The following is an 18,124-nucleotide window of genomic DNA, read 5'->3' on the forward strand; positions in this document are numbered from 1 at the left end:
CGCACTTCGGGGCGGGTCTTCGGTTCGTTTCAGGTCGGCACGTACTTCGAGGCGGAACGTCGGGTCTTACCGGGTCGGCACGTACTTCGAGGCGGAACGTCGGGTCGTCTCGGATGGAACGCCGGGTTGTCTTGGGTCGGCACGTACTTCGAGGTGGAACGTTGGGTCGTACCGGGTTGGCACGTACTTCGAGATATTGTCGCCGGTACTTTGGGGTATCGTCGGTTTATGGCACGGATTACAAGGTATAATGTCGGAGTTTTATGGTTACGGAAAACGATGTGGTCGGTACATTTATCGAGGTGATTTTAGAGAGATGTTAGAGAGAGAAAGAGTGTGTGAAATGGGCGTGAGAAATGAAAGGGTGGAGATTGGTATTTATAGACAGGACCCATCGCGATACGCGATGGTCCGTTAATCATGCCATCGCGTATCGCGATGTAGGCATGATGAGTCACGGGTAGGTTTGCCACGTGACGGACGCGGTGCCACGTGATACCACGTGGTGACACGTGGCAGGACACGTCATGCCTTTACGCCACGTGGTGACACGTGGCATGAGCATGATGCCACCATGTGACACGTGGCAGGACACGTGTCACGTTGTCGGTCCATGTCATGGCGTATCGCGATGACGTTGGGTTTTGGTCCGTCACGTATCGTTGTCTTCCCATTTCTTGCGTTTTGAAAATATACCCATCGCGATACGCGATGGGCTTGTTTCTGTGACGTCGCGTATCGCGACCAGACAAGAAACCAAAATTTATATTTTAAGTCCTTGTACTATTGAAACTTGGTATTTTTATCTCGTTATTTTCATGATGTTACACTAATGAAAATTAGAGACGAGATTCAAGGGGAAATTGATTTCAATAAAAAACAAAAGTCAATTGAGTCATTTTTCAAGAAACCTTCATAAATCATTCATGTAATATGCTATATATAAGGAATTATTAATTTATATTTTATATGGGGTCTAAAGAAATTATCAAAAATGTATTATCTTATAATTTTAGCGAATTATTAACTTAGCACCCTATCCCCGAGTCGGGACCGGCAAAAAATATTATCTTAAAGAGTTTATTAAATAATCGAGTATTAATTTATCGAGTTTCTACTGTATAATGTCATTTAAACATTTTATGTATAAAATTACAAGTTGAGGACCAAATGTAAGCTAGTCTAAATAGTGAGGGTTAAATGTTAAAATGCATAACCTAATTGAATACTATTTATGTAAATGTTAACAAAGTTTAGGGACTATATGCTAGCAATTAAAAGATCAAGGGGTTTATTGTTTAAACCTAAACTTATATTATAACCTAAACTTATATTCTAGCCGCCCTTCTTCTTCATCTTCTTCTTCTTCATCCATATTCCGGCGCCGGAATTCTTTGCTGGAATAGTGTATGTGGTGCCTATGCAGTCAATCTCGGTGGTATATCGGTGGTATCTCGGTTATCGGCTCTCATGTGAAATATCGGTCAGAATATCAGTACCGATAATATCGGCGATATTGACCGATATTTCACCGATATTTCCCATATCAGTGTTTTAAGTCTTAATTTTCAGCTTTTAGTGTTTAATTGTTGGTGTTTCGAGTCTTAATCAGTTCCTACATGCTACAATTGTTAGTGTTTTGCAAGTTGCAAAAAGGATAATTTTTTAATAATAGGAAAATATACTGAATTGTTAGTGTTAAAGTGCTATATATATAAATTCCGCATGATATTAAAATTACCGATATCCCACCGATATCTCACCGAGATAATCGATATCTCAAATATCGGTCCTCGACCGATATCCAATATTTTTCGGCATTAACTGCTTAGTGTGGTGCCGGAATTCATCGGATACGGTCTGGAAACACCCTTTAACTTCCGGAAACGTTTAAAAATCGTCCCCAAAGTTCTGGAAACGTTTTGAAACACAGTTTGAATTTTCGAAATGGTCAACGGTCGTCCCCAACTTTACAGAAACGGTCAAGAAACGTTTCCTGCCGTCCCCGACGGCGTTTCCGTCCCCAGCGTGTTTCCGGGACGGGGTACGGCACTTAGGTCATGTTTCCATGCATCAGAGCTAGAGGTGGCAAAACAAACACAAATGGGTTGTTTTGGGTTAATATAGATAACTTTTAAAACTGGATGGGTCATGATGGATCAAAAGAATTTTCCATTGAGGTCAAGATAGATTGGGAAAATGCTAGTGACTTTTGGTTATTGGTTAGAATGAACTAAAACAAGCTCCATCCAATTTTATTTCAAACAAAACCCACGAAACCGAATAGAAATTGAGAAATCAAAACCGACCGAAATGAAAAAAAGCAAAACTGAAACGGAAAAAAACCCGAAAAAGCGAACCTGGACAGATACAAAACCGAGATTTTCTTTTTCTTTTTCTTTTTTTTAAATGAACGAGGACGAGGGGAGAAATATTTTAGTTATTTTACATTTTGTGTTTTTGATTTATATTTTGAGTTATTATTTTTTTAATTTTTTACTAACCTCTATTTTAAAAATTCATCATGACCCATACCCATTCTAACCCATCACCCAAATCCAACCCAACCCATTCACATTGCCACCTCTAATTTAGACGGCATAAAACACCAACAAATTTCGAGTATATAACTTTTACTGTGTGAAATGTAAGTCCAGGTAATATGTTATCATATAGGCAGTGTTGCAAAAATCTCGACTATGTGCCGATTAATCGCTAGTCCCCAATTCACTGATTAATTTTGGGTTAATCGGCCAATTAATGGGTCAATGGTCAAATCCGACTAAAATCAACGGTTTTCGGCGAGATTCTAACCAAAATCAGCGGTTTCCAGCGAGATTCCATCAAAAACAGCGGTGTCTAGTAAGATACCGACACATTTCGGACCAAAATGTGTTTATGTATTTATAAAACTGAAAATTACATATAAAAATGTATGTCTGTATATATATAATAAAAAATTATGCATTAAAGTCTGATCCGATTAATTTTAATTAATCCCGATTAATCGCTAGTCCCCACCTTACCGCCCGACTAGTGACTAGCGATTTTTCCAATACTGCATATAGGGACGGCTCAACTATAGAAAGAAATAAACTGAAGTTTAGGACCGCCATTTTTTTACGGGTCGATTACGTTCTTTTTCAATTATTTCTTTCTGATTTTGTTAGAAATGTGTGTCTTTGTGAATTTTTCTAACCGTATACAAAAAATGTGCTTAATCATATTCTCACGTGTTAAGATCTTAAGCAAAAATATTTCCAATAAATGCACCGAGTTAAAATAAAAATAATAATAATAATAACAAAATAATTTTGAAGTGGCCCTATTAGACAGGACGATATAGCTTCCAAACAACATGGCAATACCGCCGTCACCCCATATAGATAGGGTGCATAGCTTCATTCCATGCAAATGTTTGCCACATAAAATTGATTAATTTTTTCATTTATTGTACTTGAAGAACTAAAAAACAAATATATTTTTTTTTATGGTATTTGTGGGTAGATGTTGTCAGTGATGTGGTTTGTGGGTACTTGAGGATAGAATTGAGATGACAATGCAGGATTAGACGGCGCATGGGTAGTACTCATGAGTACCAGAACATTAAATCTCGGGCTAAATGCACTGATAGTTCGTGTAATTTATTGTTTGTCTCCATCACCTACCCGTCGCCGACAATATTACAGCCACCAATATGGTAGTTGATTAGAGAGGAGGGGGGGCAAACAACTTGCCAAATTCCAAAGGCAGAAATTTTTTGGGAATCTTTCTTAGGCCCCATGTTTTAGTTTTTGAGAAAGCCTAACTGTTTAGCCTATATACACCAATATAATAAGATTGTTTTGCTAGTTGCAGCTGTGGATGTTGCCTGTTGTGTTTCTATTTATCAATTTGTTCTTGATAACTATGTTTACTTAGATGTTGGGATTCATTTTATCACTTCTCATTATCAAAATATCCCGTTACTTGACCTGTTAATAATCCTTTTTGTATTAACAAGATTGTGACCCAAAACTGTCCTTTGATGATAATCTGTAACACGGCCTATAGCCACACCTGAAGCTGAATTAATTCTTTAATTGATCTGCACTGAGACTAAATGATTCGAAAACTGCCCCTTATAACAAAACAAATGTGCAGCCCTTTTACTTAATTAAAGGCTGTCTCGTATCGAAACGAACCAACAAGTTATCCTCTAAAGTTCTGACCCGTAAACTACAACAATCTGTGACCTGCAATCTGGCCCGTAATCAGCAGCAAAACTTAATTTGTGTTCTTAAAATGCCCCTGATACGAAACTTGAAGTAAAGCTGATCCAAACTAAACAAAAAATTCACAACGACCCGTTAGCAAAACTGTGACCTGCTGCCTTTAATGTTTTCGTACACTATGTCTAAAACCTTCTGAATTTTAACCTGCCCGAAATGCCTCTTTGACCTTTATCCTTAAAAAATATATATCTCTAGAATATAGGATATTTGTATTTTAAATAGGTAATCCAATCCTACTATATCTAGGGTCAATCTCTTATATATAAACTGGTCTATGATTTATACAAAATCAATTGATTGATTCCTGTCAACAATCCTGCTGTAGAATGATCTGAACGAACCCTTGCAACAGATTCAAGAAGCCGTCCATAGTTTAGATTTCGATTTTTATTGGTGTTTTATGCTGTCTAGATAGTGACATTTTGGACCAAAGGGGTCTTTGACCTAGCGGCATCAATGTGTTAGATAAGTTTTTGCCTTTCCATGTGGCGAGGGTTTAAATCACGTGGTTGACATTGAAATTCGGTAACTTACACTGTTTAAAGAAATAATGTTAAAATACTCGTTAGAGCAATGGATGCCCTGATTCCATATAATGGTTTAAAAAAAATGATGAAAAGTTTTTAATTTCATATCAATCACAACAATTATTTATCTTTTAGTAACATCCTTAATAATAGTCGGTTGCTATGTATGGTTGCGCGGTTGTGATGGTCGGAGGGGGGAAAGAGTGGAGGAGGAACAAAGAAAAGAGAGGTAAAATGATAGGTTCTTTTATAAAGCAGAATAGTAGCCACAGTTAAAACTTAAAACTAATTGGATTGGCTGCTTGACTTGAAAAGTCTTCTAAGTTGTGCCAAAACTAGATATAGACGTCATTGGAATTTTCTTTCATTGATGGATTGAATCATTCATCGGTTGCATATCATTCAAACTACCTGCGAAGTTGCCTGTATATATAGATATTTTCATAACTACCTTCATTACTTTATCTTATTTAATGATACATATTATTTAATAATCGTAAATAATTATGTTAAACGTATTACTTGAGAGGAAACATCGCTGCATATACATATGCATACCAAATATGACTAACTGACTTGTCGACTGCGTTTATTTATGAATGGATGTCGCTATAAGTTAGGATTACAGGATTGGCCACATAGGATGAACTGGGCTTGTTTTGATGACTTTTTTATTGCGTATTTTCATCTGTTACATCACTACATAGTGAGCATAATCTTGATACTATCATACACTGGCTTCAATGTTAGTTCATTTGCTAATCACGAGCCATTTCGTAAATTAGAATATCCGTAAAATCCCTCACTTGACAACGGTTAGTAGTAGTGCAAACCGAAAACACCTTAATTACAAGTAATAATAACAGAGCTTTAGTTTTTAGTTTTCAGGGACGATATTACAATTGTATGATTATTCATTACAGGATGGCTATTGTACATCAGGATGGCGCATTACATAAAATTTTTATCACATGCAATATATTGTACTAATCCAATCATCAAAAATCAAATTTAACAAAACACAATATCATATAATTGACTGTTTCTTGGTTTGGCTAAAAAAATCCAGCATTCATATCATCTTCCAGCTGGCATCTGAATTTCGGAGAAAACTGTATCTGACTTGAACCCTGCTTCGCTGCTACTAATCGATGATGTGCCATTTCTTATCGCACTTGATCCTGAGAACACATCATCGTCTGTTGTTGTCTCTTCTCGCATCATAAACGGAAATTCTTGATTTTCATGCACGGCATCACCAAGCGTCTTCTCAGCAGCTTCTTGTAGCTCCAATGCAAACTCTAGCCCCCAAACTACTTCATCCATGGACGGCCTTTCACTTCCTACATCTTTCAAGCAACTAACTGCCACCACTCCAAACTGCTTTAAACACTCAGGTGCAATCACACTCCTTACTTTTGGATCAACTATTTTGTTCAGAGTCCCCTTCCGATAACAGTATTTCCCCCACACTGCCAAACTCACTTGTTCTTTGGGCAGCCCGGGAATCATAACAGGTCGTGCACATAGCACTTCAAGCAGAACAACTCCAAATGAGTACACATCAGATTTGTCCGTGAGTTGTTGGCTTCGGTAATATTGGGGATCCACATACCCGATACTACCCTTCACCACTGTGCTGACATGGTTTTGTGCTTGGTCACTAGGACCTAGCTTTGACAAACCAAAATCAGACACCTTAGCAACCCAATTTTTATCCAGTAAGATATTTGTGGACTTGACATCTCGATGTATAATTGCACGCTTTGCTCCCGTGTGGAGATAATGCAACCCTTTTGCTGCCCCGATGCAAATTTGGAGACGTCTTTTCCATGGCAGAGGAGGCTTGTTTGTCTTGTAAAGATGCTCCCGTAGAGTCCCGTTCGCCATGTAATCATACACTAGTATCATCTCACTCTCGTCTTCACAGTATCCAATCAGAGACACTAACTGGACATGGCGTAATTTAGACAACAACCCTATTTCCGTATGGAACTCTTGAAAACCTTGACTGGATGATTCATTGAGTCGTTTGATTGCAACAGTGGTTGAAGCGTTGTCTATATACCCTTTGTACACCTTACCGAACCCTCCGTTTCCTATGACAAAATCATCATTAAACTCATTTGTAGCTGCTTTTACTTCTGTAAGTGAGAAGCGACGGCATCTGTCCGATGGCAGTGTCGAATGTGAAGACTTAGATTCACTATAAGCTGGGCCGTATGATGACCTGTCATCGGTGGTGGGAGCATAGTGTTTGACTCGCCTTCGTTGGTGGAAAACTATGAGGACTAAGATAGACAACAAGACTAACGCTCCTCCAATGCTTCCAATTATCACGGCATATGGAGGTTTCTTGTTTTTCTTTCCAGTAGTTGTCTGCCCGGTTGGTGGGGTTGTAGAACTAAGCTCTGGGTTTGGGCTAGCAAGACTTCCGCCCTTGCTTAGCTTGAAGGCTTCCAAACCGTTTAGAAAAGCATCTTCATATAATTCATAATTGGGACTAGAATGCATTGCGACCCACAAATCTTGTTTGCCTTTGCTGCTATTCAGACCATCGACAAATACAACATAATCCTTGAATGTTGGATAGCCGCTACCTTGTGTTAACTGGAATAGGTCAATTTCTTCGTCAGCAGTTTGATTATTAATGAAGACCATGAAAAGCACCTGACGCATTTTTGTGTATTGTGGTATAATGTTGCAAAAATGGAGCCTGAGCTTGTAATAAAACCCAGAATCAACAGGAAGTGTCCAAGTCAGATTGTACTTATTAGACGTATTTCCCATACTCCTTTGGGTTCGATAAACTAGCTCAGGTGCAGTATAATTTGGTGTCTGCGTGGTATATATAATCGGCTTCTGCTCATCATAAGTAGGCTTTATGCCAATTGCTCCTCCGTATATGTACCTATCATCTTGATCCCATGATCGGTACATACCAGTATCGTGAGTACCTGATATGTATCCCCCACCCACGTTCAACCTGTAAATATTCTCAAGCGCCTGGTCATTAGTAACATCAGGTGCTGAAGTCATACCAACAGGTTTCAGGCTCTTAGAGTTGTAATACAGATCGTCCGGCATTGAAACGATTTCAATACCGTTGACAAAGGCATATGAGTTGGGTGAGGGTGCAAAGGTAACACTTAGGATTTGTGTATCTGTTACATAGACAATGAATTCTTTGACAAAGCTTGGAACCTGGGGTCCGTTAGTGCTTGCTAGATAGGAGGCGGTTAGGAAAGCACTGAAGTTAGTTAAAAGAGAGAAGCCATTGGATGCGACCGAGAAGAAAGACTGTTCTGGTTTGAGGTCATAGTATGTGGCGGGATAGAAATATAGGCGGAGGAATTTGGGGCCTTGGGAGACCGGAAACGAGTAAGTGAACGGAGAAGCGTTAAATATCCGGGCAGTAGAATAAGGTCGGGTTCCGGACACCGAAGGATCCGGTTGGAATGGGGCGGAAGAAAATGAAGTGGTGATGTTTGAAGCCACAAATTTGGAATTCTGATCACCGTCCCATCTCGGGTCAGAAGTGGTGGCGGAGGAGGATGAACCGCAGTCGATGAAGAAGCGGTTGGTGGCCTGATATGGTTGTGCAGTGGTGGATGTTAAGAGGAGTACCACCCAAAAGAAGGTTAACATGGTGGTTGAAGAGTGGTGTGATTGGTTGAATTATAATTAGAGAGAAGTAGTAATTGCTGGTGTGGTGTGTATATAAATCATAAGAGTACAGTGTTCATATTGTCTGCTTGCTTCAAGAGTAGACTTGGTCTTTGGGTCTTCGCATTAGAATAGTTACGTATACATTGTGCGTTATGAGTTGTTGTACTACAGAAAGTGACATGCATACTAGATATTCATTGGTTTGGAATATTTCTAACCGCATTCTATTTATGGTATATAATATAAAAATTATTATCAAAGAAAATCTAGACATGTATATTCACCCATTATAACTTTATAGATTTAAATATGGTTGTTTAAACAAAAAAAGAGTATTTAATAGAATTTTAAAATAAAAAAGAGTAAAAAGACGAGAGTTCATCAATCATTCGGACCAGCTGTAGCGTAGCTTCTTCGTCTGTTAAGAAACCAGCCGGTTCAATGCTTTAATATAAACCCATGACTTCTGTTTTCAACTTTTCGACTGATGGGTCTATTTCAATTGGTATGTGAAGAAAAATCCATTTGAATGAGTCAATAATTTCATTTGAACAGGATAATAAATTGTATGGCTATGGAAATATGGAGTGCACTGACCCACCAGAATGACATTATTTAGACGGCATAAAACAAAAAGAAAGATGAAATCTAAACTAAAATATATTTCAAAATAAGCAATTTGAAAGAGATTTATTTAAATAAGTATTTTTTGAAAATTTATTTTAATATCCATTCTCATTTTTGTCTTCAATCAATTTATTGTGGATTATGTTTCATAAAAATGCAACTCTTATTATAACTCCCTTTTTGTAATCAAGACATGTTAAATACAAAAAGGAAATTACAAGAAGTATAAATTCTATTCACATGTCGACAACACTTAAAGGTCTTGATAGAAGGTTCAAATGCACAAAACACATGTTTGAATTTTACATGATCTGTACCGGTCTACCTTAAAACGCATCATTTAACTATATTCCATCATTTAAACATTCATAGTGCATCGAAAAATTGAGGTAAACAATATATTTATCCCAATTTCCAAAGACCTATTTAATTGCTTTTTTTTTCATGTCATGTCTAAACATGCTTGTATAAAGGAGTATAGCCCAACTCATCAATTACTTAGGCTCTCAAAGTAATAATACTAATAGAAGGTTGTTCTTGTATAATCTATTGGATTTCTTGAACGATCAAGCTTGCATCTAGGTTGGATGGTCTTAAGTCTTGACTAATCTTATGAGACAGACAAGTATGTGGACCGGTATACTTTGTGATTTCAAAAGAGCCACTATGTTTACGTTTACATGCATGAAGTTACCATTTGTAATATTGTTTATTTAACTTACATCTTATACACCAAATGGTTAGTTGTGATTCAACAAGCTCGAAATTTTCACACACGCCCTGATATTGTAGAGCTTTAAAACTCAAACAAATTCTTTCTCGTCTTGGAAAAAATATTTTCCCAACTCCAAGTGAAATCATTTTTACTCCAAGAACTTGATATCAACCAATTGTCATCAATATTCAACTTAGTTTCCTCTATATTGGTATCAGTTGAAGGTAGAGAACGTTACCAAGTTTCAGTTCCATCTTCTTGTAACAACTTCCATATCAATTTAAGATTCAATTCCGTCTTCTCCTAACGAATCACCATTGTTCACAACAAATTCAAACATGGTCTTAGAAATTCTCATTTTGAATCATGTATAAGCGTTAACCTAGTTCAATCTGATAGAATCGTGAATGACAACTAAGACTAGCCACTATGGTGACCATTTCTCACAACCGGTTGCAAGATGGCACAAAATGACAAAAAAACATTTTAATTAAATAATTGTAAATTCATTTTTGTCCACAACCGGTTGCAACCTAGGTTGTTCTAGCAACCCAAGTTTGCAACCAAACTTTTACATCTAACTTGGTTTTTTCATAAAAATTACAATTTTTAACATTTTTTAAAAAAATGTAACAGCATGGTTTTATTTATAAAAAAATATTGAACATTTTGATATAAATTTGATAAAAAATGAAGCATATTTTTTTAATAAAATATTGGTTTAGGTTGGGTTGTGATAGTGAGTGAAATATTGAATTGGGTTGGGTTGTATAGGTGGAAGAGAAAGAAATTAGTTTTTTAATAAATGAATGGGTTGGTTTGGGTTGTGATAGTGGATAGTCTAAATTATGCCGCCATCCTCTTCTTCTGTTATGAATTTGTTTCTTACCAACACCAAAATTGTTTGATGTTCAAGATTCACAACGAACCGATCATGATATTGGCACTGAAGTTCTTGAATGAAGATTGAACACATGATCATGATCATGATCATGATCATAGGACCTAGGAGATCACGATTCAATCAACCATCAAGAATGTAACAAGAAGGAACAAGGTATTGAACCGGAAACACGAACTTGCATTATTGAACAAATAACGTTGTTACAAGACATGACATTCACACAAACATTTGCATCAATCCTATAAATAGGCATCATCTTGGCGGTTTAAACTACCCATGCAGTTATAACTACCATGACGATTATATAACCATGTAGTAAACCAAAAGGCTAGTTGTTTAAGCATCTTGCGCAACATGCATATATTGCAATGGGTCAGGTTATTTCTGTAAACCAAACGAATGAACACGAGCGGGATCATGTTCGTGTTCTTTCATTTGTTCAATTATCTGTTTGTGTTCATTAAAATAAATAAAGGCAAACATACTAAGACACAAAACCAAACAAAAAGGAATAATAAATTTTAAATTACCAACCAAAAAAGTTCAAACATACTTGGTGGAAATAAAGTGCACAAAACACCAAGCCAATGTTGAACTAATTCAAACTCATATTAACTGTTGGGAATATTGTGAACGTTAGAAGATCAAACTGAGACAATAAGTCCTCCTAGTCTGGTGGAGAGTCTAGTTATATTATGCACAATTCTGTTTTCCTAATTTTAGTTTAAGTTGTTTGTTTTTTTTTATTAAGTCATTTATCGTTGCAATTGTTTGCCTATTTAAGGCGCTGATGTTTAATGAAGTATTATCCAATTTTGCTTTCAATAACCTAGTTTATATCAATCTGCCCCAACATATTGGTATCAGAGCATAACCAGGTTTTGTGTTCGTTAACAACTATAATTTCTCAATTGACAAAAAAAAAAACCCCTAAACGCTAACTCTTATTTGCAAAACCTTCCTGATTCCCATGGCAATCAACAACTCTGGTGGAAGTCCCTCTACCACTCTTCCAATCTTTAAGGGATAAGGTTATGAATTCTGGAAGACTCAAATGAAGACTACTATGATATAACAGGATATGTGGGACTATGTGGGTACCAGATTCAATGAGGCTGATAGTGATTGAGTAAGGCTGCGTGATAACCAGAAAAAAAGATGCAAGGGTGTTATCACTTATTCAATCAGATGTTCACAATGATATTTTCTCTCGAATTGCAGGAGCAACAAAGTCCATAAGCATGGACACTCCTGCAAAACAAATATTAGGGAGATTCAAAAGTACATATGGTAAAGTTGCAGGGACTTAGAAGAGAGTTTTTGAAATGATCCAGATGAAGGAAGAGGAACTAGTGGCTGAATTTTTGTACAAAGTAATGAAGATTGGGAATCAAAAGCGTGCAAATGGTGAGGTAGTGACTAATCATACGGTTGAGAAAGTACTTCGAAGTTTTCCAGCAAAATGGGATCATGTAGTGACTGCAATGGAAGAACCCAAAGATTTGAGAAGATTGTCATACCATTAACTGATGGGATCGTTATAGGCATATGAAGCAAAGGTAAATCGAGGAGCTTTAACCCCCGTTGAAGAACAAGTTCTTCAAGCAAAAGAAGATGATACAAGGCTGTTTGCTCGAGGAAGAGGTAGAGGTTCATTAAGAAGCCATGGACGAGGTCACGGAAGAAGTGGTGGGCGTGGTAGAAGTGGTGTCCAATGCTACAATTGTAAAAAATTTGGGCACACCAGTAGAGATTGCTGGAATGAGCCTCAAGCAGGAACAGGCGTTGAAGGAGAAAATGAAGAAGAAGAGGGTGGTGCACATGGCAGTTGCATGTGAAGATGAAAATGCACTCATGGTTCAAGCCAACAAAACCATAAGGGATGTGAGGTTTCTAGATATGGTCTTTAAATGAAAGAAGTCTGGAAAGTTTAAGTACAAAGGTATGTTATACGGTCTACCAAAGGTGAAACATTAGGATGTTTGTGAAGGGTGTGAACAAGGGAAAGGCTCGCAAATAATTCCCAATGCGAAGCTAATTCAAACTCATATTAACTGTTGGGAATGTGAATGTTAGAAGATCAAACTGAGTCAATAAGTCCTCCTAATCTGGTGGAGAGTCTAGTTTTATATGCACGTTTATGTTTTCCTAGTTTTTAGTTTAAGTTGTTTGTTATTTTTTATTAAGTCATTTAACGTTGTAATTGTTTGCCTATTTAAGGCGCTAATGTTTAATGAAGTATTATCCAGTGTTGTTTTTAATAACCTAGTTTATATCAATCTGCTCCAACAACCAACACTGCATATGCAAAAAACCACAATTCAGGAAGGATTGATGCATATGCTCGTTCCAAATCAAGACATGTATCTCTGGACATCGTTCCTTAAACGTCTTGAAAAGAGGCTTCAAAGATGGTCGATATGATGGCCATCCTGACATGTGCATTGTTGGTTATCAAGTGAAGAAAATTAGGATTGTCAGTGGTTGATGTTTCGGGTACTTTTGGCGGAGGGCACAATATACTACCATCAAAATAACCGAACATATTACTGGTGATTAAAAATGGTTCGATCATTTCCTTCCAATAGGGCCGTCCCTGAGAATGTGTCGACCTTCATATCCCCGTGCGAGTAAAAAAAATGTAATAGAAGCTTATTTGTTTGTGTGTGTGTGTGATAAAATATTAAGATTAAACAAAAGAATACTATTGTAGCAACATAATGATATGTTTTTAAATAGTTATACGGAGGGTTTATGTCAAACCCCCATCTTAGGCCTGGGCGTGCAACCAACAGTTGGTACCACTTTTGTTTATCAGAGTTAGCGGATTAAAGCGGAAAATATATTTTCGTGGATTAATAATATAATATTTACATTAACAAAACACAGGATTTAAAAGTTCCCGGTTAGCGTTTACAAAAGATTACTTGTTTTATACAAACCACCATTAAGTTTATTATTTAAAAAAATGATATGATCCATCAGATCGCCTAGATGTCACTTCGTCCTTCCAAGCGTCTATCCTTCATTACCTGTAAAACAGTTTTAAAATACGTCAGCAACACATGCTGGTGAATAAGCTGACGCATAAAATATTTTCTTTACTTGAATACTGTAAGGCCCCGTTCCCGGTAGCCCTACTTTAGCGTCGGATTTATTCATAAACACAGTTCTACAAATCAGAGTTTATTAAAACTTTCGCGGAAACGTCAACTTAAATCATTTATTTTAAAACATTAAATATTTTCTTTGATACCAAAACATAAAACATTATATGTAAACGTCATTTCTTTCGTCTTCAGATGCCAGCCGTTCAATCCATGCCACGTGCCATCCTCATGCTAGTTCCTTAACCTGCTCACCTGCGTGCATACTAAAAGTCAGCTACGCTGAGTGAGTTCTAGTTAATCGAGCAACTTATCATACAACCACTACATACATCATATACGTGTCCGAAGACACATAACCCACTGTCTAACCCGCTACTTCTTAACCACTTAATTATCCCTACAGCTTAGCCAATTAATTACCCCTACAGCTTAACCACTTATGCCACTTTATGCCACTTGTGCCACTTTATGCCACTTATGCCACTTTATGCCACTTGTGCCACTTTATGCCACTTATGCCACTTTATGCCACTTTAATAACGAAGACACGCATAGAGTCACTCTACCACGTGCTCACGTTATGCCCCTAACTCTATTACTAGACCCCTATCCACTTCTATCACACTATACTTCTACTTGTCTATAACCCACTTCCTATCAGCACGTTATTTACAAGTCACATCATAGCATTCATACACACTAATAACCACTTGGCAATCACTATCCTTGGCGATGCGTGCAATATCCGAAGATCGTTCACGCACCAACAAGTATTATATTATAGCTACCTCGTATAACATCTATAGCATACACTTACCACTTAAGGTAAGTGTATTCACACTTCACATCGAGTATGCACACAGCCCCGAAAACATAACAAGGAAATGGGGCTAGAAACTCACCTGAACTCTGCTTCTTCCTCTGATAGTTGTAAATCCCTTCTTTAACTGAGCTCGGCTGACTGTATAAGTTACACGTATCAATACTTGCCTGATCTAATCTGGTGGCCTAGTATTAGCTTACTTTTACTTATTGTTTTTAATCTATTTTCTAATCGAACTTGACTTTAGGCGAAGTTAAACCTTAGGCGAACTTAGCTTTAGGCGAAGTTAAACCTTAGGCGAATTTAGCTTTAGGCGAAGTTAAACCTTAGGCGAACTTAGCTTTAGGCGAAGTTAAACCTTAGGCGAACTTAGCCTTAGGCGAAGTTGTCATCAGGCGAACTTAGCTTTGCAGGCGAAGTTGTCATCAGGCGAACTTAGCTTGCAGGCGAAGTTCATCAGGCGAACTTAGCTTGCAGGCGAAGTTCATCAGTTGCAGGTACTGTTCGCTCTTAAATCCTTCGTTTCTTAACCAAATAACTCGATTTAGGTATCCACGGAATCGTCTGACCAGCGCCTACAAACCCCAACCATCAAATCAGCCTAACATCGATGTTTAAAGGGTGCGATTTAGGCATATTGGTTACGGGTTCTTTTTATCAATCGATTAACCCATCAAATCATAACCATTTTCAGTAAGTTTAGCTTTGTTGGATTCGTTTTTACCATACAAACATAGACCTATCATTTCTATACTAATCCAAACCTAAACGAACAAGTTCTCGATATAAACGTACCGTAAACGAGTCGAACTACGAACACGAGCTGGTCTTGTTGCTTTGGTTCGTCACGACGATCTAGCACCAACAAGCTCGGGTCCTCGCCTTTGGATCTTGGTCCGGGTCGTGTGTGTTTTGGTTGTGTAGAGATTAGGATGGATAAAAATAGAAAGGATTAGGGTTTAAGGGGTATTTATACTCCCTTAAGCCCATGGACCAAAGGCCCATCTTTCCCTTTTGGTCCATAATTAAGTCCATCTAAAAGCCTACTTATCCTATCATATTTTATTATTATTATTACCATCCGAACGAAAAATTGGGATGTTACAATTACCCCTCAAGACATAACTTAGGTCCGGCCCATATTGGCTTAGGAATAATCAAGTTTAAAAACAAAGCACAATTATAAACTTAAGTTCTACACGAACCACTCACCAAACACCGCAGCGTTCGATATTACTTAGATACCATTAGTATACACATGATTACCCTCACTCGGACGTAACTTAGGTCCGGCCCATCGTGGCAGAGGCTCATAACCAGGTGTGGTGCGGTGTGCCCACCGAATTTTTACCACATATGTAAGGACCCAAACAAACGTACACGACAACCTGAGGGCTAGCGATTATTTTTGTTTATAATGATTTAGAGATACGCAATCTCATGTAATCAATTTGTTTGACACATTTAATACAACTTTATAAAGTTGGGCGTATTCACCTTTATTTGAAAAGATCAGCTTCAATACACGGATCGGTTCTTCCTTGCTATCTCGCACCTATAGTACGAGTATAACCTTTTATTAATACCATATCTTTAATCCGGCTTAAGACCTTTAGTCTCTTTTGTATAATCTTTGTCTCGATTATATTTTCTTTATGAACCTTTAGTTCAAAATACTTTTCTTTATTTTACAAGTTTAAAACCTTTAGTTTAACTTGTTTTACTTCCTTAACACTACGTTTCTTTTTCTTGAAGAAACGTATACTTTATTTTCTTTTATTTCATTCAATAATAATAACATTATTAATAATGAGTTATTAGTATTTACATTCCTTCTTTATACCTTTATTTATTTATTTATTTCTCGAGGTATTGAGTATGTCCTTGACTTAGGGTTTAAGCATTTTAAAATATTTTATTATTATTTTATTCGGCCATTATGCCTACCTTGGTTGGCTTATAAAACCCTAGATACTTGAGCAGCACTTCGATGTTTTTACGTTCTTGAACACCCCTTGATCAACACTTTCTTCGGACGTAAATCGAGGCACACCAATCTTCAAACTTGTTGGCACGTACTTTTAGGTGGAGACGGGTAGTCTCTTGAGCGTCACGTTCTTCAGGGCATCGTCGATTTATGGTTTAATGGGTAAAATGTTGGGTTTTTGGCACGAATATCGAGGAAACGAACGTAGAGTCGGTGGCACACAAAACGAGGTTTAGTGAGAGAGAGTATTTTAGAGAGAGAGAGAGAGTAAGCTGTGTGAGTTGGTGTGATGAGAGAATGGGCTGGTCACCTCTATTTATAGGCTGATCTCAGGACTTATCGCGACACGCGATGGTCCTTTGGCTCTGTCGTTGCGTCTCGCGACGTAGAGTGATGACAAACCATATGGGCTTGCCACGTGGCAGACGTTTTGCCACGTGTGGACACGTGGCTGGACTCATGTTTAGCCTGACAGACCACGTCATCGCGATACGTGATGACGTTGGAGTTTTGGCCGTCGCGTATCGCCCACCGCCCCTTTCTTGGGTTTTGAAAACATGCCCTTTAGACTTTTTTTGATTTTTAGTAAAATCCATTCTGATTATTACGATATTTTAGGGCTTATACGATACGCGATGGGCTCCGTCCTGATCCATCGCGTATCGCGACGGGACAAGAAAACAAACTTTTTTTCATTTTAGCCCTTGAACTTTTAAAACTTGATATATTTTGACTTGATATTTTCACGATGTTACATCCTCCCCACCTAGGAATGAATTTTGTCCGCGAGATTCGCTTCTTAGAACAAGTGGGGATACTTTTTCTTCATTTCGGATTCAAATTCCCAAGTATATGTGGGACCTCGTCGTGAATCCCATTTGACTTTGACCAATTTCAGTGTTCGTCTTTTAAGTTTCGTTAATTTAGAATCTTCAATTTGTATTGGTTGTTCAATGAATTTGAGATTTGCATTTATTTCAATGTCTTTTTGAGGCATATATAAAGATTCGTCAGCTAGCCATTTTCGCACATTAGAGACGTGGAATACATCGTGTATCCCTTTCATTTCTTTGGGTAGTCGTAGACGGTATGCAACAGTACTGATTCGTTCGAGTATTTCAAATGGTCCTAAGAAACGTGGACTTAATTTTCCTTTCTTATCGAATCGAACGACACCCTTCCAAGGTGAAACTTTCAATAAGACTCTATCGCCTACATTGAATTCTAACGGCTTACGACTAACATCAGCGTAACTCTTTTGGCGGTCTCGCACTGTCTTAAGTTGTTCTCGGATTTGTAACACCTTGTCAGTGGTTTCTTGGACTATCTCAGGTCTAGACAATTGATTATCTCCGGTTTCAGACCAGCATACCGGCCTTCTACATTTTTGGCCATATAACTTGTGTGATAACTATTGTTACATGAAAATTCTAATAGGGGAAGATGGTCGTCCCAACTTCCACCTAGGTCAATCACACAAGCGCGAAG

The 18,124-nt window shown here is 37.7% G+C and overlaps 2 pseudogenes across 1 annotated transcript in view; both read right to left on the reverse strand.

Annotated features, from left to right (window-relative positions):
* The window catches only part of LOC143596634 (receptor-like protein kinase FERONIA pseudogene), a 48,072-nt pseudogene that overhangs the window by 3,353 nt on the left and 26,595 nt on the right, over nt 1-18,124 (reverse strand). The window lies entirely within an intron of this gene.
* On the reverse strand, nt 5,649-8,669 carry LOC143596068 (receptor-like protein kinase FERONIA pseudogene; annotated as a pseudogene).

The sequence above is a fragment of the Bidens hawaiensis genome, unplaced genomic scaffold (genome assembly GCF_021521415.1).
Source record: "Bidens hawaiensis isolate Kalapana, Puna unplaced genomic scaffold, B.hawaiensis_p1.1 tig00001721_1, whole genome shotgun sequence".
Classification (NCBI taxonomy): domain Eukaryota; kingdom Viridiplantae; phylum Streptophyta; class Magnoliopsida; order Asterales; family Asteraceae; genus Bidens; species Bidens hawaiensis.